The sequence below is a fragment of the Macaca thibetana genome, chromosome 2 (genome assembly GCF_024542745.1).
Source record: "Macaca thibetana thibetana isolate TM-01 chromosome 2, ASM2454274v1, whole genome shotgun sequence".
NCBI classification, from domain to species: Eukaryota; Metazoa; Chordata; class Mammalia; order Primates; family Cercopithecidae; genus Macaca; species Macaca thibetana.
Genome location: NC_065579.1, coordinates 96166237 through 96179460, shown reverse-complemented (window position 1 = coordinate 96179460; position 13224 = coordinate 96166237). Strand labels below are relative to the sequence as shown.

General features: G+C 47.7%; 1 protein-coding gene and 1 pseudogene across 2 annotated transcripts in view; both read right to left on the bottom strand.

Annotated features, from left to right (window-relative positions):
- Nucleotides 1–5232, bottom strand: part of TRAK1 (trafficking kinesin protein 1) — a 213866-nt gene extending 208634 nt beyond the window's left edge. Inside the window, exon 1 of one of the 2 annotated variants that reach the window (XM_050780361.1) lies at nt 4877–5232. The gene's annotated coding sequence lies outside the window, so the exon portion shown is untranslated. The remainder of the gene's footprint in view (nt 1–4876) is intronic. The other variant, XM_050780365.1, reaches the window with a different exon arrangement.
- LOC126948533 (cytochrome c oxidase subunit 2-like) overlaps nt 1–13224 on the bottom strand; it is a 281739-nt pseudogene that overhangs the window by 126606 nt on the left and 141909 nt on the right.

Genomic DNA, 13224 nt, shown 5'->3' with positions numbered 1-13224 from the left:
CCATGCCTGGCTAATTTTTGTATTTTTAATAGAGATGGGGTTTCACCATGTTGACCAGGATGGTCTTGATCTCCTGACCTCACGATCCACCCACTTCAGCCTCCCAAAGTGTTGGGATTATAGGCATGAGCCACCATGCTCGGCCATTAATATGCATTTTTTTAAGTGACATAAATCAACCTGCATCTATGTAATGGAAGATAGGGTTTGCTAATAGTTCATCTGTATTGACATAAATTAGTAGACAGTGACATCTTTTAATCAACATAATCATGTTATCTAGTAACTAATTCTAGTCATTAATGAGGAATGCAGTAAGTGCTCTGAATAGTATGCTAAAGAGATACTTTTCAGAAAATGTTAAGCCACTTAGTCCACAAGTTCAGTTATTTTCACTTACTTCTTAAAAGAAAAAAAAAAGATTTTTAAAGTCACCTGAGTACCCACAGCATGGTCTTATTTAACATTCAAATGTGGATAACTTATACTGTGATGGAGCATCCTTGTCGATGTTAGTACAAAATCCATTTCCTCTAGATAGATTATCCTCTGCTTCTGAATGTCCTGGAACTAGAAGAGACCCTAGAAATAATCCAGCTCCACAATTCCCAAACTGGGATTATGCTGGGGAGTCCCCAGAACCTCAGGGAAAACAAGGTACATTTTCCTTAAGAGCACTTTTTGACTCAGACAGCTTTTTTTTTTTTTTTTTTGGTGGGGTCTCACTCTGTCACCTAGGCTAGAGTACAATGGTGCAATAATGGCTCACTGCAGCCTCAACCTCCTGGGCTCAAGATTCTCCCACCGCAGCCTCCCTAGTAGCTGGAACTACAGGTGCACATCACCACACCTGGCTAATTTTTTCTTTTTTTTTTCTTTCCTTTTTCTTTTTTTTTTTTTTTTTTTTAACCATGAGGTCTCACTATGTTGCCCAGGCTGGTCTCAAACTCCTGGGCTCAAGTGATCCTCCCACCTCAGCATTCTAGGAAGGGCTATTCCCAGATTCACACCTGTTACATAGCAAGAACCTGTCTCTATTAAAAAAAAAAAAAAAAAAGTTTAAGGAAGTCCAAACAGGCTGTCTATAAGCACACTGCCTATGAGTTAGCCCTGCTCTGAAAGGAACAGTACTGTAAAATAAAAATAATAAATTTTGAAAACAAAAGAAGAAGTCCAAACAAGGATTTCAAGAGCTCCCCTCCCATCCCATTCCACCCTGTTCCACCTCAGGTGCGCTATTAACAATAATAATTAAATTAATTTCTCACTATAATGAATAATACTACACAGCCTTTCATAAAATGCCTATCAAAGCCTTTAAGCAGCTAAACATCATTGGTATTCTAAGTAACTCAGGAGACATCTAGTTTTATGCATATGTAATTATTTACTGTCTCTTCACTAAAACTGCACTTTTCAACACTGCAAGTGGCCTCCATTTAGATACATCTAAGAAGACAAGTCAGAATAGGGAATATTTGTTTGAAAAGAAGGGGGGAAAAGGACGTGAGAAGCCAGAAGACCCATTCATTCAACAGTGTATCTGTCTAACAACAGTGTATCTCTATCCAAGAATAAAATAAAACCTAAGAACCCACATAAGCCCTTGGGTTCTATCTCCATCTTTTAAAAACAGCATCCTCTTGTCTTCCCCTACAAAAATCACAGTGCATGCCAAATATAGATAAGTGAAATAAATCTGAGTCCATTTTCTCTTTTTTTGTTGTTTTGTTTTTGAGACAAGAGTCTTACTCTGTCGCCCAGGCTGGAGTGCAATGGCGCAATCTCGGCCCACTGCAACCTCCACCTCCCAGGTTCGAGCAATTCTCCTGCCTCTGCCTCCCATGTAGCTGGGATTACAGACACATGCCGCCATGCCCGGCTAATTTTTTGTATTTTAGTAGAGACAGGGCTTCATCGTGTTGCCCAGGCTGGTCTTGAACTCCTGAGCTCAGGCAATCCACCTGCCTAGGCCTCCCAAAGTGCTAGAATTACAGGCGTGAGCCACCACAGCCGGTGATCAGAGTCCATTTTTTCATGGTAACTTTATTTTCAAGTTTATCAAACTTCCCAACCATACAGAGTTAAACTCTGGCATGCACAAAAGGCTTTACTGAAAATCTGCAACCCTCAGTGAGTTTAAATGACTGTTCGCCCTCCAACGCCTTTCTTACTTAAGCCCCAAAGGGTAAAAAAAGAACTGTCCCTCGTAGAAAAACTGGCCACCTATCTGCTTACTCTCCTTGGCTCTCTTATGAGCTATATGGTGCAACAGAACAATCACATCTATAAAAACTCCGACAGCTGATGAAGAGGAGACCGCCCAAGGTCTGTTTTCTACCTTGGGAGCACGAAGTCAAGATGGGGAACCCAGATGGTTAATTCAAGAATCATCAAACAATTACAGAGGCCTACTGTATACAAGGTCAGAGGCAGGGACTCAGAATGCAACGACAGGGACCAGAAGTGGTGGCTCGCGCCTGTAATCCCAGCACTTTGGGAGGTCATGGCCAGCAGATCCCTCGAGGCCAAGAGTTTGAGACCAGCCTGGCCAACATGGTGAAACCCCATCTCTACTAAAAATACAAAAATTAGCTGGGCGTGGTGGCAGGTGCCTGTAATCCCAGCTACTCGGGAGGCTGAGGCTAGAGAATCACTTGAACCGGGGAGGTGGAGGCCACAGTGAGCCAAGATCACACCACTGCACTCTAGCCTGGGTGACAGAGCAACACTCCGTCTCAAAGAATTAAAAAAAAAAAAAAAAAAAAAAACCAGAATGCAATAGAATGCATGACAGGAACAAAGTCCACTTAAGACAGCAAAACTTAAGGTGTTGTTAATTTGGAAAGTGAAAGTTTAAGAACTCCATTCAATGTGAATAGTGCTCTATTATTTTGAAAGCCCTTTTATTTTTACGTTTTTTGTTTTTGTTTTTGAGATAGGGTCTTGGTCTGTCGCCCTGGCTGAAGTGCAGTGATGCGATCTTGGCTCAATGAAACCTCTGCCTCCCGGATTCAAGCTATTCTCCTGCCTCACCCTCCTGAGTAGCTGGGATTACAGGTGCCCATCATCATGCCCAGCTAATTTTTGTATTTTCAGTAGAGACGGGGGTTTCACCATGTTGGCCTGGCTGGTCTCGAACTCCTGACCTTAAGCGATCCACCTGCCTCAGCCTCCCAAAGTGCTGGGAATACATGCGTGAGTCACCACGCCCGGCCCAAAGCTCTTCTATATTACCTGATTTAACCCTCACAATAAACCTATAAAACAACAATTACTATTATATGCTTTATTATCCCTGTTGGGGCTCAAAAAGGTTACCAAATTACAAACCCAATCATGTTGGAATGAGACCTGAAAACTCTCCCATGTTATTCAGTCAAACTTTTACAGACAGACACTTCCATTTAAAACGTTGTCTCCCAGAGAGGGGAAGAGCAGGACAGAGAGGTTAAGTAAGGTCACACAGCCAATAGAGAGAGAGGAGTTGGAATTTCAGTCCAAGTTTCCCACTCCAAGACCAAAGAGAAGGAGAAGCAACACAGCCAGAGTGGAGACACCCTCAACCGAGCGCTGGGGATGGGAAACTGGTCCCTGGGGCATCAAACAGGAAACGGCTGGTGCTGGGGCCAAGCTGAAACCCAACTGTTGCCAAACTCGCAGCCCTGAGACAAGGGCTTTAACCCGATTCAGCATCCCCCGGGCCCGGCTCAGCTCTCCAGCTGGCTTAGACTACACTGGCCTGGGAACCTCTACGACAAAGCTGAGGTCAAAGATCAAAGAGCAACCGAGTATGACCATTCCAAACCGAGAGACAAAAGGGAAGGCGCCATCTGTCACTCCAGGTCCAACTCTCCAAACCTACCAGTCAAGCTCCCAGCCCGTTGTCCCTTCACTCAATCTGGGGAGACCCTCCCCAGTGCAGACTGGCTCCAAGGCTAATCAGAGCTCAGTCTGAGCACCTTCCTCTTTGCTGCTCTTGTAGTTGGAAATTGGAAAGGACCCTGGAACTAGACTGCTTCCCTATGGTAACCTCCACTGCGCTTCCAGATAAACAAAAGACCCTCCAGAAAAGATTACCAGTCCCCAATACACACTCACAGATAGTATTGACAACGTTTACACATTTGAAGCAAATAAAGTTATAGTGAAGCGTATCAGAAAAAATATATATCAGCGGTCCAACGACGAATACTTTGAAGGCTGTCAAAGCGGACGCTAATTTCAGTGTCTGAACAAGTGCAGCCAAGGGTTCTAAAACAGGGAAGCTTAACGGGGAGGGGGCACCCAGCGTCAGCCTCAAGAGCGGGTCAACTTTTAACATCTTTCCTAAAACACAACTTTGCAAAAGAAGAAACGATACAGTTCATTATATCTGTTTTTACCTGCAAGAGGTTGACCTTGGAGACTAGAAAAGAACTTTAAAAATCAAGTCAAGAAAGTGACAAAGTAAACTTGTTAACTCTGAGGATGCAAAGGAGGGCTCTAAAAGGCATCTTTCTGCTCTCTGACACGCTCAGATGATGTCATTTTCATCAAGTTTTGCGGGTGAGTGGGAATCGGGGTGCTGCCCGCGCTCTGGCCTGGCTCAGCTCCAGGCTCTTTGAAGGTCGCCTCACTGTCACCTCGGAGTGCCGGAGCGCGGAATCCAGGCCACGCGGCGTGGCCGACACGATGCCCTAGGGGCACTTTTCCGGGCTCCGAGGTCCTCCTGCAGGTGCGGCCGGCGCATTAGGAGGGCTGTCCCCGCAGGGTCCCGGCGCCCGGCCTCTCCCGCCGCCACTATCTCAAGCGGACACTCCCGGAACACCCGTGTCCTTCCCCATCCCCCGGGCCCGAGGCGCAGGGGGCGCGGGTGAGCGGAACCCTGGCTTACCCGCAAGAGGGGGGCGGAGCGCAACCCGGCAGCAGGCGCGGTCCCCGGGGGCCTCGGTGGGGGCTTCCTCCGCGTTGTTCTCGGCCCGGCCCCGGCCGCCCGGCTGCTCCGGTTCCCTCCGCTGCAGCCGGCCGGGCGGCACGGGGGCACTCGCGGTGGTTCCGCTCCGGCGCCGCCGCCTCCTACTGCCCGCCTGCCGCCCTGGCGCTCCTGGGCTCGGAGTCCGGGGTTCGGAGACGCGGGGGTCGTCGGGGCGTTCGAGACTCTCGGGGACGCTAAGGCTGCACTCGGGCTCTCCCGCGCGCGGCCCCGCGCCGGGGGACGCCTCGCTCGAGGCGCGCGGGCGTCAAAGGCTCGGGGCGCGCGGGGGCGGCGGCCGGGTGGGCCCCGGGGCGGCGGGCAGGGGCGCTGCTGCGGACGCGGGCACTGATGCGGGCGCCGCGGCGCGGCCTCTCGCCATGGCTCCCCGGCGAGCGGGCGGCTCGCACCTCCCCTCCGCGCTGCCGTCACCGCCCGACGCGCGCCGAGCCCTCCCCCTTCCCAGCCCCGCCCGCCGCCCCGCGCCGCCACCTGCGGGCCGCCCTCCAGGATTCCCGCCCTCCAGGATTCCCGTCCTAGTCGTCTGGAGCCGCGCCCCGCCTTCCTCGCCCGTGGCCGCCCCTGCACTTTTACCCACGCCGTGGAGCACAGAGAAGTATCCAGTAAAGACCTGGATCCGGAAAAGCTGATCACACCCCTCCTCGAGCGCTTATTTTCTTCTAGCACTTCTCGGGGTCCTTCCAGAGTCGGTCTAAGGGAAGGATGGGACCCCCGCGGCCCGGGGCGCTGATCGTGGTGAACACAGTGGAAGTGCAGGCGTTCTGTTCCTGCAGGGCGTGCTGTCTTCTAGCAAAGCTGCCCTTAGGCTTAAATGGAGAGAGGATGGAGCCAGGGACGGGGAGAAGGCTGGAGGGGATGGAACTGGCGTTTGGAGTAAGATGCCACCAAAGGATGACAGGCGGGGGTGTGGTGGACAGCAGAGCGGGCATTAGGAACCGATCCGATCCGGGAAGTAAGAGCTTACAAGCCATTCTGTTATGCAAATCACTTGTGGACGGTTTAACAGGGAACAACCCACATGATCTCATTTCCATTTGAGGCTACTGAGTCTACTTCTTCTTTTCTACCCAGGGGTCATAGAGGACATTGGGAGGACTTGAAGAAGACTCAGACCAGAACCAAAGGTGTAAGGAAACTAAACCCTACAAAAGCTGATTTCTCATACTGGCATAGACGACTTGAAGAGATCAAGTGTATAGTGAAGATTGGCTCAGGCAAGAATCATCCATGGATGCTTACTCTAGGGGGCTGTTACTGGCTGACAGATATTTGTCTGGGTTGATGTGTCTCCCCATAGATGGTTTAGATCTGTTAGTAGCAAGAGCGGAAATAGTAACTATACAAAGAGGCAGGCAGACAGCATCTTAACCCGGTGATCAAAATTTACATCGCCAGAAGCAGATGGATATCATGTCCACATCAGCTATGCAGTATTCCTGGGGACAATGCATAGCCTGAATCATGATGATGAAACATCAGACAACCCCAGAATGAGGAACATCTATTAAAAAGAGGAAGGGTCTGTATTATGCAAAACTGTCAATGTCATTAAAATCAAAAGAAAGCTTGGGAAATGTTCCAGATAAAAAGGTGCAAAAGAGTCAGGGCAACTAAATGCCATGCCTGATCCTAGACTTCATCCTGTGCTAGAGGAGGGGAAATACATCACGGACATTCCAGCTGACAAAATCAGACTCCATGTAAGAGATTAAAGTATTGGATCAATGTTAAATGTACCGATGTTGATAACTTCTACTATAATTATGTACAAGAATATCTAATTCTTAGGAAATACACACTGAAGTATCTTAAAAGGGTAAAGGTCATAATGTATGCAGCCTACCTTCAAATGATTCAGGGGAAAAAAAATCTTGATAGGAAAAAATGATAAAGCTGAGTGGGCAATAAAGGTAAGCTGCATATTATCAGTGAATCTGCATATAGGGTGTACTTGAACATTTCTGTAAGTTTGAACTTATTTCCAAATAAAAGGATTTGGAAAATCCATCAAGTTAGGGGATGAAGTAAGGTGGGAAGAAGGCAGGTATGATATAAAAGGGCAACACAAGGGTTCCTTGTGACTTTGGAACTGTTAAACATCTTGAGTATGGTAGTACAGTGATAAAATTATCTAGAACTTAACACACACACACAAATGAGTACAAGTAAAACTGGGAAAATCTGAGTAAGATAGGTAAATTGTATCAACGTCAGTATCCTAGTTATGATATCATATTAAGCATTTGCAAATGTCATTGGGGGAAACTAGGCCGTGTGTGTGTGTGTGTGTGTGTGTGTGTGTGTGTGTATTCTTTTTTTTTTTTTTCCCCAAGACAGAATTTTGCTCTTGTTGCCCAGCCTGGAGTGCAATGGTGCAATCTCGGTTCACTGCAACCTCTGCCTCCCAGGTTCAGGCAATTCTCCTGCCTCAGCCTCCTGAGTAGCTGGGATTACAGGCACACACCACCATGCTTGGCTAATTTTTGCATTTTTAGTAGGCATGGGGTTTCACTATGTTGGTCAGGCTGGTCTCAAGCTCCTGACCTCAGGTGATCCACCTGCCCCAGCCTCCCAAAGTGCTAGGATTACAGGTGTGAGCCACTGCACCTGGCCCAAATATATTATTTCTTAGAACTGAATGTGAATCTACCATTATCTCAATACAATTGTTAATTACAAAAGAAATCATTTTTAATTACAAAAAAAACCTGTATGTAAATGGGCATGCCCATCTGGGAGCCTGCCAGAGCAGATATGCTGGAGCTCTCATAGTGGATCTAGAATAGACATGGTGCTGTTACCAACAGTGAAGGCTTTCAAGAAAAAAAAAATTAGACTATTTGAAGTATAACTGACAGATCAGATTCCTTCCAGTTCTGTAATTTAAGAATCCTAGAGCTGGGGGTTCTTTGAGATCATCTAGTCCAACCTACTCATTTTCTGGAAACTGTGGGCAGAAAAGTCGTGCATGTCCACAGGAGCATCAAATTAGCGGTAGACCCGCAACTAGTGCTTGTCTGCCAAATATGTTCTACTTTCTTTGCACCTTTACCAGCTGTCTGTCACTCCCTATATCTACGAGATTCAGTTAAGGCTGGTAAAGAATTTTGAAGTCATTCATTCTTTGGAGTCCCTGACTTGTTCTGTAGTGCCAGATGACAGGCATGTGGATTCTGCCCCTGAGGAGTAGAGACCAGTTTTCCTCTCCTACTCCCAGCTTGGAGGAAGCAGATGGCAGGCGGGGCCCCAGTGACAGCCCCATTTCTGGGTCTGACTGAGCTGATGAGCTACTTGGAGCAGCTGCTGACCTGCTGCTGCTGGAAGTCAGTGGAACAGGAACCTGGGAGGGAAGCAGGATGGATACAACAAAGGAAAACAGTAATTGCCCTGGCAAGTCCTCCCTTTATCCAGCATCAGGCAGAAGTAGCTGCAACAGAGGCAACTGGCTCCCCTTGAGCCACAGATAGCCACTGTATTCTTTCCTTTCGTTGAATCAAATTGAAATTAATCTATGTTTACTTGTATTTGCCAGGCCCTCGTTAGTAACTGTGGGAAAATACAAAATAGAATATCTGATCCCTATCCATTAGGAACCCAAAATGCATCCAGGGACCCAAGGTGGAAATGTTGAAAGTGACCCAACAAAAGCAATTAAAAGGCTAGCTATATTAGCTGGGGTGCCCCCCAAAAGCAGCACTGGAGAAGGACTCATGGGCGGATACTTTCTTTTGGGAAATGATCCCATAGGATATGGTAGAAAAAGAAATTGAGACCAGAAAGAATGAAACAGGAAGGAAAGAAAGCCTATCCAAGGATATAAAATTTCTGTAAACAGGCCGGGCGCGGTGGCTCAAGCCTGTAATCCCAGCACTTTGGGAGGCCGAGACGGGCGGATCACGAGGTCAGGAGATCGAGACCATCCTGGCTAACACGGTGAAACCCCGTCTCTACTAAAAAAATACAAAAAACTAGCCAGGCGAGGCGGCGGGCGCCTGTAGTCCCAGCTACTCGGGAGGCTGAGGCAGGAGAATGGCGTAAACCCGGGGGGCGGAGCTTGCAGTGAGCTGAGATCCGGACACTGCACTCCAGCCCGGGCGACAGAGCCAGACTCCGTCTCAAAAAAAAAAAAAATTTCTGTAAACAACTGGAGCTTAGTCCCACTGAGGCCGCCTAAGGAACTGCACAAAATGTAAGACAGAGGAAATATTTAGCCACCAGTTCCTATCTCCCATTGGTCAACTTGATGCTGAGGCCAGGAGTGGTGGCTCACACCTGTAATCTCAGCATTTTGGGAGGCCAAGGTGGGTGGATCGCTTGAGCCTAGGAGTTCAAGGCCAGCCTAGGCACCATGGCAAGACCCCATCTCTACAAAAGAAAAATTTAAAAATTGGCTATGAAGGTATGAAGGTATTTGCCTGTAGTTCCAGTTACTCAAGAGGCTGAAGCGGGAGGATTGCATGAACCCCTGAACGCAAGACTGCAGTGACCTATAACTGAACCATGGCACTGCAGCCTGGGCAACAGAGCAAGACTCTGTCTCAAAAAAAAAAAAAAAAAGTAGATGCTAAGCAAAAAAAGCGAACTAAGATACAACATGGGACATATATAAAAGACACCTGACACCAGCTTTATTCACTGCTGCAGTCCCAACACCAACAACAGTGCCTGACTCATAGATGCCCAGTCAATAGACACAGAAAGAATGATGTCTGGGTGCGGTGGCTCATGCCTGTAATCCCAGCATTTTGGGAGGCCAAGGCAGGCAGATCACTTGAGATGGATCACTTCAACTTCTGTTGAAGACCAGCCTGGCCAACACGGTGAAACCCCGTTTCTACTAAAAATAGAAAATTTCTCTATTGCCCAGGCTGGAGTGTATTGGTGCTATCTTGGTTCACTGCAACCTCCGTCTCCTGGGTTCAAGCAATTCTCCTGCCTCAGCCTCCTGAGTAGCTGGGATTACAGGCATATGCCACCACATCCAGCTAATTTTTGTATTTTTAGTAGCGATGGGGTCTCACCACGTTGGCCAGGCTAGTCTCGAACTACTGGCCTCAAGTGATCTGCCCACCTCAGCCTTCCAAAGTGCTGGGATTACAGGCATGAGCCACCACGCCGGCCCCCCCCCCAACCTTTTTTTTCTTAGAGACGGTGTCTCGCTCACTGCGCCGGCCCCCCCATTTTTCTTTTTTCTTATAGATGGTGTCTCACGCTGGCCCCCAGGCTGGAGTGCGGTGGTGCTGTGATCACTCACTGCAGCTTCAAACTCCTGGGCTCAAGCGATCATAGTGCCTCAGCCTCCCAGGTAGCTGAGACTACAGGTTCATGCCACCAAGCCCAGTTATTTATTTATTTTTATTTTTTGGTAGAGATTGGGGGGCACATGTCTCACTATGTTACACAGGCTGGTTTTGAACTCCTGACCTCATGTGATCCTACACCTTGGCCTCCCAAAGTGCTGGGATTGCAGGTGGGAGCCACCGTGCCAGCATAGAATGTTTTATGCCAGATTTTAATCTCACATTTATTGAGCACAGTTTGCACCAAGCACTGTGCTAAGTAGCACTGTGCTAAGTGCTGTATTTTTAAATTTTTATTTTATTATTCATTTATTTTTGAGACAGAGTCTTACTCTATTGCCCAGGCTGGAGTGCAGTGGCAAGATCTCAGCTTACTGCAACCTCGGCCTCCAGGGTTCAAGCAATCCTCTTGCCTCAGCCTCCTGAGTAACTGGGACTACAGGCGTGCGCCACTATGCCCAGCTATTTTTTGTATTTTTGGTAGAAATGGAGTTTCACCATGTTAGCCAGGCTGGTCTAGAACTCCTGACCTCAGGTGATACTCTTGCCTTGGCCTCCCAAAGTGCTAGGATTAAAGGTGTGAGCCACTGCACCCAGCCATGTGTTAAGTGCTTTAGTAACATCAGTTCCTTCATTCTCACAGCAACTCTATGAGACAGCTATTATCTGCAGCTTATAGATAAGGAAATTGACCCTTGGATAAGTGAATTAACATATACAGTCATAAACTCTTGAAAAAGTCAGGCTGCTAGGCTCATAAGACTGATTAAACACTTTGCTTTTGTCTCTGCGAAGTAAAAGAGTCAACCTCAGTCTTGGGTAATGGGAAGAATGAAGAGGAGAGGCCTGGCATTGGAAAAGAATTCTAGGATTAAGACATGAGAGGCTGGGCATGGTGGCTCAAGCCTGTAATCCCACCACTTTGGGAGGCTGTGGCAGGTGGATTGCTTGAGCTCAGGAGCTCAAGACCAGCCTGAGCAACAGAGTGAAACCCCATCTCTATAAAAAATACAAAAAAATTAGTTGGGCATGGTGGCATGCACCTTTAGTCCCAGCTACTCAGGAAGCTGAGATGGGAGGATAGCTTGAGCCTGTGAGGCAGAGGTTGCAGTGAGCCAAGATCGCACCACTACACTCCAGCCTGGATGACAGAGCCAGACTCTGTCTCAAAAAAAAAAAAAAAAAAAAAAAAAAAAAAGACATGAAGACTTGTGTTTATAAACCAGACTTATTGTTTGTCGATTTTTTTAGATGTAAGAAAAAACATGGATTAATAACAATAACTTCTTTACAGCATCTGGTCTTTTGCCTTGAATCCATCTGCCTTCCTTAGATAAACCAGATACTATCATTCTTATGCTGTAAACTCTTCAATAACTCCCTAGTGACTTAGGGGTATAGCCCAAACTTTCACTCAGGGAACAGTATTCTTCACTGGCCCTCATCCATCTCTTTAGCCATCTGCTCCACCACCCTTTTCTCCAGCCATACTGAATTACTGGAATGCCCTCACTCAGGGGCCTAGAGCTCAAATGTCTACAGAGGCCAGGCAGGTAGCATCAGTAGTGTGTAAGGAGAAGCAGGTAGGGAAAAGGCAACATGAAGTCTTATCTTCTCTCTTTTTTTTTTTTTGAGGTGGAGTCTCACTCTGTCGCCCAGGCCGGAGTGCAGTGGTGCGACCTTGGCTCACTGCAAGCTCTGCCTCCCGGGTTCACACCATTCTCCTGCCTCAGCCTCCCAAGTAGCTGGGACTACAGGCTAATTTTTTTTTTTTTTTTTTTTTTTTGAGACGGAGTCTCGCTCTGTCACCCGGGCTGGAGTGCAGTGGCCGGATCTCAGCTCACTGCAAGCTCCGCTTCCCGGGTTCACGCCATTCTCCTGCCTCAGCCTCCCAAGTAGCTGGGACTACAGGCGCCCGCCACCTCGCCTGGCTAGCTTTTTGTATTTTTTAGTAGAGACGGGGTTTCACCGTGTTAGCCAGGATGGTCTCGATCTCCTGACCTTGTGATTTTTTGTATTTTTAATGGAGACAGAGTTTCACCGTGTTAGCCAGAATGGTCTCCATCTCCTGACCTCGTGATCCGCCCAGCTTGGCCTCCCAAAGTGCTGGGATTACAGGCGAAAGCCACCGCACCCAGCCTTCTCTGTCTTTATTGGGTAGCCACCTCTGAGCTCTAGCAGTTGTTCCAATGTCTAAATGCAAACCCAATGTTGTCTTATCGCCTAGATTTTCAAAAGAAGTCAGAAATCTGGATTGCAAATAAAATCTACCTGTTTTAGGCCAGGCGCAGTGGCTCACACCTATAATCCCAGCACTTTGGGAGGCCGAGGCAGGTGGATCGCTTTAGGTCAAGAGTTCAAAACCAGCCTGGTCAACATGGTGAAACCCCGTCTCTACTAAAAATACAAAAATTAGCTGGGCTTGGTGGTGCATGCCTGTAGTCCCAGCTACTCGGGAAGCTGAGGCAGGAGAATCACTTGAACCCAGGAGATGGAGGTTGTAGTGAGCTGAGATCACACCACTGCACTCTAGCCTGGGCAACAGAGTGAGACTCTGTCTCAAAAAAAAAAAAATTATGACCTTGAATCTCAGGTGAGCTTTACTGCTGCTGAACAATTAATAATTCTCTAATCCAGTCATTCTCCTACTCTCCATGAAAACTACAACACATTTTTTCTTTTCATATCCAAGTTCTGACGACTCCTTCACCATCTTCACTGTCAGATGATGACTTTGTTTCTCATCTCACTGAGGAAATAGAAGGAATCAAATGAACTTGTTTTTGTTGTTGTTGTTGTTGTTTTACCGGAGTTTTGCTCCTGTTGCCCAGGCTGGAGTGCAATGGCGTGATCTTAGCTCACTGCAACCTCCACCTCCCAAGTTCAAGCGATTCTCCTGCCTCGGCCTCCCGAGTAGCTAGGATTACAGGCATGCGCCACCACGCCCAG